We start from the raw sequence: 8,530 nt of genomic DNA on the forward strand, positions 1-8,530 counted from the left end.
GAATGCAAAAGTAGGAAGTCAAGAGATACCTGGAGTAACAGCAAGTTTGGCCTTAGGGTACAAAATGAAGTAGGGCAAAGGCTAACAGAGTTTTATCAAGAGAACATGCTGCTCAGAGCAAAAACCCTTTTCTAATAACACAAAAGATGACTCTATACATGGACATCACCAGATGGTCAATACCAAAATCAGACTGATTATATTTGCAGCCAAAGATAAAGATGCTCTCTATAGTCAGCAAAAAGGAGACCTGGAGCTGACTATGACTCAGATCATTAGCTCCTTATTACAAAATTCCTGCTTAAAGTGAAGAAATCAGGGAAAACCACTAGACCATTTGGGTATGATCTAAACCAAATCTCTTATGATTACACAGTGGTGGTGATGAATAGATTCAAAGGATTATATCTGATAGAGTCCTAAAGAACTGTCAATGGAGACTCAAAAGATCATATAGGAGGCAGTCACCAAAGCCAAACCAAAGAATGCAAGAAGCTGAAGTGGTTCTCTGAGGAGGCACCCCACTCCAGTCCTCTTGCCTGGAAAATCCCATGGACATAGGAGCCTGGTGGGCTGCAGTCCTTGGGGTCGCTAAGAGTCGGACACGACTGAGCGACTTCACTTTGACTTTTTCACTTTCATGCATTGGAGAAGGAAATGGCAACCCACTCCAGTGTTCTTGCCTAGAGAATCCTAGGAATGGGGGAGCCTGGTGGGCTGCCGTCTCTGGGGTCACACAGAGTCGGACACGACTGAGGTGACTTAGCAGCAAGAAAAGAGGAAAAGTGAAAGGCAAAGGAATAAAGGTTAAGATATACCTGACTGACTGCAAAGTTCCAGAGAGTAGCAAGTAAAGATAAGAAAGTCTTAAATGAACAATGCAAAGAAATAGAGGAAAAAATAGGATGGGAAAGACTAGAGATCTCTTCAAGGAAACTGGAGATACCAAGGAAATAGTTCATGCAAAGATGGGCACAATAAAGGACAGAAATGGTATCAGTTCAGTTCAGTTCAGTCACTCAGTCATGTCCAATTCTTTGTGACCCCATGAATCACAGCACACCAGGTCTCCCTGTCCATCATCAACTCCTAGAGTTCACTCAAACTCATATCCATCAAGCCGGTGATGCCATCTAGCCATCTCATTCTCTGTCATCCCCTTCTCCTCTTGCCCCCAATCCCTCCCAGCATCAGGGTCTTTTCCAATGAGTCAACTCTTCACATGAGGTGGCCAAAGTATTGGAGTTTCAGCTTCAGCATCAGTCCTTCCAGTGAACACCCAGGACTGATCTCCTTTAGAATGGACTTGTTGGATCTCCTTGCAGTCCAAGGGACTCTCAAGAGTCTTCTCCAACATCACAGTTCAAAAGCATCAGTTCTTCAACGCTCAGCTTTCTTCACAGTCCAACTCTCACATCCATACATGACCACTGGAAAAACCATAGCCTTGACTAGACAGACCTTTGTTGGCAAAGTAATATCTCTGCTTTTGAATATGCTATCTAGGTTGGTCATAACTTTCCTTCCAAGGAGTAAGCGTCTTTTAATTTCATGGCTGCAGTCACCATCTGCAGTGATTTTGGAGCCCCAAAAAATAAAGACTTCATGGTCTTTATGGACCACTTCATGATCCCATGAAGTGATGGAACCAGATGCCATGATCTTCGTTTTCTGAATGTTGAGCTTTAAGCCAACCTTTTCACTCTCCTCTTTCACTTTCATCAAGAGGCTTTTTAGAAATGGTATGGACCTAACCAAAGCAGAAATATTAAGAATAAGTGGCAAGAATACACAGAAAAAAAACTGTACAAAAAAGATCTTAATGACCCAGATAACCACTATGGTGTGACCACCCACCAAGAGCCAGACATCGTGGAATAAGAAGTCAAGTGGGCCTTAGGAAGCATCACTACAAAGCTACTGGAGACGGTGGAATTCCAGCTGAGCTTCTTCAAATGCTAAAAGATGAGACAGTTAATGTGCTGCACTCAATATGCCAGCAAATTTGGACAGCTCAGCAGGGGCCACGGGACTGGAAAAGGTCAATTTTAATTACAATCCCAAGGAAAAGCAATGCCAAAGAATGTTCAAACTACTTCACAGTTGCACTTATTTCACAGGATAGCAAAGTAATGCTCAAAATTCTTTAAGCTAGGCTTTAACAGAATGTGAACCTAGAAATTCCAGATGTTCAAGCTGGATTTAGAAAAGGCAGAGGAACTAGAGATCAAATTGCCAACATTCGTTGGATTATCGAAAAAGCAAGAGAGTTCCAGAAAAACATCTACTTCTGCTGCATTGACTATGCTAAAGCCTTTGACTGTGAGTGTGTTAGTCTGTCAGTCATGTCTGACTCTTTGCAACCCTATGGACTATAGCCCACCAGGCACCTCTGCCGATGGCATTCTCAAGTCAAGAATACTGGAGTGGGTTGCCATTCCCTTCTCCAGGAGATCTTTCCAATGCAGGGATCGAACCTAGGTCTCCTGCATTGCAGGCAGATTCTTTACCATCTGACCACCAGGGAAGCCAGCCAGAGTAAAATAAAAGGGTTCAATACTAAAGTAACTGAATGGTAAAATATTAGAAATCATACAAATGATAGTTCACTAGCACAAACTCTAGTGGGGAGATGGAGAAAATATTTCCAATTAAGGGACTAAAGCAATTTGTGTTTTTTCTTCTTAAAAGTCTTTATCTGCCCTCTGGTGTTTAAGAGGTGGATCTTCATGATTGTCTTGATTTACAGTCTGGTTCTTGTAAAGTATAGCAGCAGGAATCTGAAAAGTGATGTATAGCATTTCCTTGTTAAGGACTACATTTCTTACTAGGTGAACTGAACTACATGCCTCCAAGAAGATGCCTAACACAGTTCCAGCTCATTGCTGAACGTCCCTAGCTGGATTAGCACCTTTGGAAAAGCTGTAACAGTGCACAATGGGAAGGAGTTCACTGCCACATGGCTGTCCATCTAAGAGTGCTTTGAAAGAGTTGAAAAACTCAATAACCTTTGCTGGCAAATTCATCAAATTCATGACAATGTGCACAGAATATTTTCTTTCTTTTGACAGTGGCCCCAGCTGCTGCATTAACTCTTCTCTGACTGGTCCTTGCAGGAAGTCTTTCCCATTCAAGTTAAAGGCTTTTACCTTTTGGTCCACTTTATTTAATTTACAGTTGTGCAGTAGCCATTTATGAGATTCAGGATTGAGATTATTAGCAAACACAGCACAGTTTTTCTTTGCTGCTGGAATGGCAAGGGCCCACCCCACCCCAGGAAAAACATCAAATAGGACATTCCCCAGGTTGGAGAAGTTCTGTGACATGGCTGTGTTCTGTGGGGAGATGAGGATTCCAACAGACTTTTGAAAAATCAAATTCACAGGTGTAATTGCTTTCTCAAAACTTGATCATCATATTCTCCTCTCCAGATAGTACTTCCAGTTGGAAATTTTGGTAGATATTATCAATATTATTGATTTGTGAGGATCAAAACAAACTGTGGAAAATTCTTCAAGAGATGGGAATACCAGACTTCCTTACCTACTTCTGAGAAGTATGCACATTAAGAAGCAACAGTTAGAACCAGATGTGGAACAATAGACTGGTTCCAAATTGGGAAAGGAATACATCAAGACTGTATATTGTCACCCTACTTATTTAACTTATATGTAGAATACATCATGAGAAATACCAGGCTGGGTGAAGCACAAGCTGGAATCAAGATTGCTGGGAGAAATATCAATAACCTCAGATATGCAGATAACACCACCCTTATGGCAGAAAGTGAAGAACTAAAGAGTCTGTAGATCAAAGTGAAAGAGGAGAGTGAAAAAGCTAGCTTAAAACTCAACATTCAAGAAACAAAGATTATGGCATCCAGTCCCATCACTTCATGGCAAATAGATGGGGAAACAATGAAAACATTGGAAGACTTTATTTTCTTGGACTCCAAAATCACCGCAGATGGTGACTGCAGCCATGAAATTAAAAGACACTTGTTCCTTGGAAGAAAAGCTATGACCAACCTAGACAGCATATTACAAAGCAAACACATTATTTTGCCAACAATGGTCCTTCTAGCCAAAGCTATGGTTTTTCCCATAGTCATTTATGGATGTGAGATTTGGACAATAAAGAAAGCTGAGTGCTAAAGTGCTAAAGAATTGATGCTTTTGAACTGTAGTGTTGAGGAAGACTCTTGAGAGTCCCTTGGACTGCAAGGAGATCAAACCAGTCAATCCTAAAGGAAAACAACCCTGAATATTCATTGGAAGGACTGATGCTGAAGCTGAAGATCCAATACTTTGGCCACCTGATGCAAAGAACTGACTGATTAGAAAAGACCCTGATGCTGGGAAAATTGAAGGCAGTAGAGGGGACCATAGAGGATAAGATGGTAGGATGGCATCACCAACTTGATCGATATGAGTTTGAGCAAGCTCCAGTAGTTGGTGAAGGACAGTTGGTGACTGACTCCATGGGGTCACAGAGTCAGACACATCTGAGTGGCTGAGCTGAATTGAAGGCAAGGTTTATCCTAGAGAAATTTCCATGTTAGCAGAATGACTATTGAGAAGAATTCATATTCTGATGTTGGAGGGAGTATTCTGTAAATATTTGTCTATAAAGAAGGCTGGGCACTGAAGAATTGATGCCATTGAATTGTGGTGCTTGAGAAGACTCAAGAGTTTCTTGGACTGCAAGATCAAATCAGTCAATCCTAAAGGAAATTAACACTGAATAGAAGGACCAATGCTAAAGCTTAAGCTACAATACTTTGGCTACCTGATATGAAGAGCTGACACATTGTAAAGGACTGTGATGTTGGGAAAGATTGAGGGCATGTGGAGAAGCAGGTGACAGAGGATGAGATGGTTGGATGGCATCATTGACTCAGTGGACATGAGTTTGAGCAAACTCCAAGAGATAGTGAAGGACAGGAAAGTTTGGCATGTTGCAGTCCATGGAGTCGCAGAGTCAGACACGACTTAGTGACTGAACAATTTGGTTTATAATATTGCTCACATATTCTATTTCTCTGCTGAACTGCTGTATTGTTGTTTTATCTGTTATCAAAAATTAAGTATTGAAGCTTCAGATTTTTATTATTGAATTATCTATTTCTCCCTTTAACTGTGTTAGTTTTTGCTTCATGTGTTTTGGGGCTGTGTTGATAGGTGTATATATATTTATAATTGTCATATTTTTCTAATTATAAATTAACCCTCAATAAGGATAAAATGTTGCTGTGCATGTATGCATGCTCAGTCATGTTCAACTTTTTGTGACCCCATGGTCTGTAGCCCACCAGGCTCCTCTGCCCTTGGAATTTTCCAGGCAAGAATACTGGAATGGGTTGTTATTTCCTATGCTAGTGTTTCTATTTCTCCTGTAATTATTTTCATCTCCGAGTATATTTTGCCTGATTTTAGTACAACTAGTTCATCTCTTTTTGACTATCATTTTCATGTAAATATTTCCATCCTTTTCTTTTTAATCTATTTATGTCTTTGAATAAAAGTATGCATCCTGTAGCTAGTATATTTATTCTACCAACATCTGTCTTTTGATTGAGGTGTTTAATCCACTTGGATTTAATATAATTACTGATAAGGCAGGGTTTATATTTGTCATTTTGCTGTTGGTTTCCTTGTGTCTTGTGCTTTTTTTGTTTTTCCTTGTTCCTTGATTTCTATCTTTTATCTTTGTTAAATATATATTCTCTTGTTGTGTTAGTCACTCAGTTGTGTCTGACTCTTTGCAACCCCATGGACTGTAGCCAACCAAGCTACTCTGTCCATGAAATTTTCTAGGCAGAAATACTGGAATGGGTTGCCATTCCCTTCTCCAGGAGATTCTTCCCAACTCAGGGATCTAACCTGGGTCTGCTGCATTGTAGACAGATTCTTTACCATCTGAGCTATAGGAAAGCCCACATGTTCTCTAGTGTATCTTTTTAATTTCATTGTTGTTTGTTTCACTATATTTATTTCAGTTATTTTTGTAGTGTTTACTCTGAAAATTACAATTAGCACCTTAATGTGAAATTCATGCCAATTTAATTTCAATACTGTGCAAAAACTTCTGTCTAAATACCCCTATTTCCTCTTCCTCCTTTGCAAAAATGTACATCTGTATAAATGATAGGCCCATTAATGCAGCTTTATATTTATTGATATTCAGTTGTCTTTGAAAACAGATTGGAGAGGAAAAGAATTACAAAATAATGTGTGTATATTGCCTTTCATAATGGCTACACAGTTATCACCAATAGTATTTTCACACTTCCTTTCATTCTTTATACATGATTCCCTGTACTTCTTTGAATTTATTTACAATAGCTTATTTAAAATCTTTTTCTGCTAAGTCCAAAATCTGGTGCCCCTGAGGGCCTTTTTCTATTAGCTGTTTTTTTCCCAGTGTATGTGGACTTACCTTCCTGTTTCTTCTAATGCCTTGTATTTTGTTGCTGTTGTTGTTGTTACAAACAAATAGACTTGTTTGTAATAACTCTGGTATTAGATGCATCCACTTCCCACTGAGCTAAGCTCTGAATCATTCAAATAGCCGCCTATTTCCCAGGGAGCTGAAAGTTCAGACAAAATATTGACTCTGTACTGGGGATGATGCTTTAACAGAGCTCCACAAGCAGTTCAGTCTTTTCCTTCTCTGCAATGGCTGCTGGGTTTTACCTCCTACACCTCTAAGGTGAGGAGGGAATGGAAGGAGAGGAGATTAGCCCTAAATTCAAATATGACAGATCCCACCATCTTACCAAAGTTCAGCAGCCTCTCTTGTATAGAAAATTTTTAGTTTGTTCTGTGGCTTTGGCTAATTGACAGACTTCTGAAATGATTGGCTTTAGTTGTTTTGCTTATATTTTATTGTTTTAAAAGGAAAGTGAGTTCATCAAAGTCCTTTCCCTGCCAAAGAGGTTGATCCTCCCCAGGTTAACATCTATTTTAAAGCGCATATCTCTAAGTATACCTCAGTCATGGTGCAAAGTCTGAACACTAGAAAACACAGTTAAATGAGATGCTGACATTTTCAGAAAGACTGTGATTATTCAGAATAAAGAAAATCTGCACAGCTAAGTAATATAGTTAACAAGGAAAAACAAAGATACATGGATAGAATTTCTTCACTTTTATTGGCATTCAGTTCAAATCCATAAAAAAAAAAAAACAAATGAAAGAGGTCTTAAAAGGGATATTACATACTAATCCCAAGTAAGATTTATCAGATGGGGGAGCCAGCAGCCACTTTGGTATCTTAACTTATTTTCCAATTTTACAATTCATAAAATACTCGCCAAGGCATGACACAAGTTTGGAGTTCAAGCATGGTGCATTTTATGTTCCAAGATCCATTAAAAGCAATAATTTGTAAGATCTTCAATAAGAAAGTGTGCATTTTTTTTCAAATAATACTTCAAAGAGGGAAGCAGGACTCCTTAATCCAATTTTATGTGAAAAGTAATCTCTTTCTCATCTGTGATCTTCTCTCTTCTGTGATTGTGGTTGAAGCTGGAGGACTAGGACAGAATGAATGGCATCTCTTCATGGTAGTGGTTCTTTTCCACAGTATGAAATGACAATCTGGCTTTCCCTCAGGAGAAAGCAGTAAATCTCAAACTCTGGTCAGGAATGACAGGGACTTTGATCATGAACTCATTCTGCTCAGGATTACCTTCTCTGCCTAGTTTTTCCCTTCACTGTCCGAAGTCCAGAGTATGAACAGAGCAGTTTGACAAGATTCACTTATTTTGCATCATCAGCCTACTGACCTTTCTTCCTCTATGAAAAGTGGAATTCTAATGTAAAAAGGCAGTGCCAGAAGGACGGAATGGGAATGTCCCAGCTGGTTATTAACCAGGTCTGTGAACTTCAGTTTTATTCTTCCTAAGAGACTCTCCTCATCTATAAACTGTTTGTCCCACCTGGTTTTATTAGATTATCAAATGAGATCATGCATACTTAAAACAACATTAAATACAACACAATAAAATGTTTTGACTGCTCATAGGATTAACACAATTCTACTGAAAAAATCTTGAAAAAAATCAATCTTTACTGTTTAATTCACTGTATTGCATCTATTCCAAACTTACTATAAGCAATGATCATTCTCTACCCTATTTGGCATTTTTAACACTTTTAATTATTGTTTATTTAAGACATTAAAACAAAATTACACTGAAATGATTAACACTGCTTTGTAGGAATTCCAGTATAAATCCCCTGTAAGTTTCACAAAATCAGGCTGGCAACATGAGATCTGTGAGAGCAGGACATTTAACTAGATTCCACCTCCCCACAGCTTGTTTTGGGAGAAGAGACCTGTGGGTCATTTGATATAAATGATATTTGATGTAAATGGACTTTATTCACAATTATTTTAGGAAAAAACAGAGAGACTGTCTCAGTTTATAAATCAATGATAAGTAAAGAACTAGTCAAGACTCTGCTCAATATTATGCAACAACCTAAATGGGGGAAATTTTGAAAAAAGATACACATATACTGAA

At 38.8% G+C, this 8,530-nt stretch overlaps 1 pseudogene; it reads right to left on the reverse strand.

Annotated features, from left to right (window-relative positions):
- Window positions 1–2,684: 2,684 nt before the first annotated feature.
- On the reverse strand, window positions 2,685–3,489 carry LOC147363096 (tRNA (guanine(37)-N(1))-methyltransferase pseudogene; annotated as a pseudogene).
- Window positions 3,490–8,530: the final 5,041 nt, after the last annotated feature.

This window comes from Bos grunniens, chromosome 11 (genome assembly GCF_055505025.1).
Source record: "Bos grunniens cultivar Pamir isolate PY7600 chromosome 11, Bosgru_T2T1.0, whole genome shotgun sequence".
NCBI lineage: Eukaryota > Metazoa > Chordata > Mammalia > Artiodactyla > Bovidae > Bos > Bos grunniens.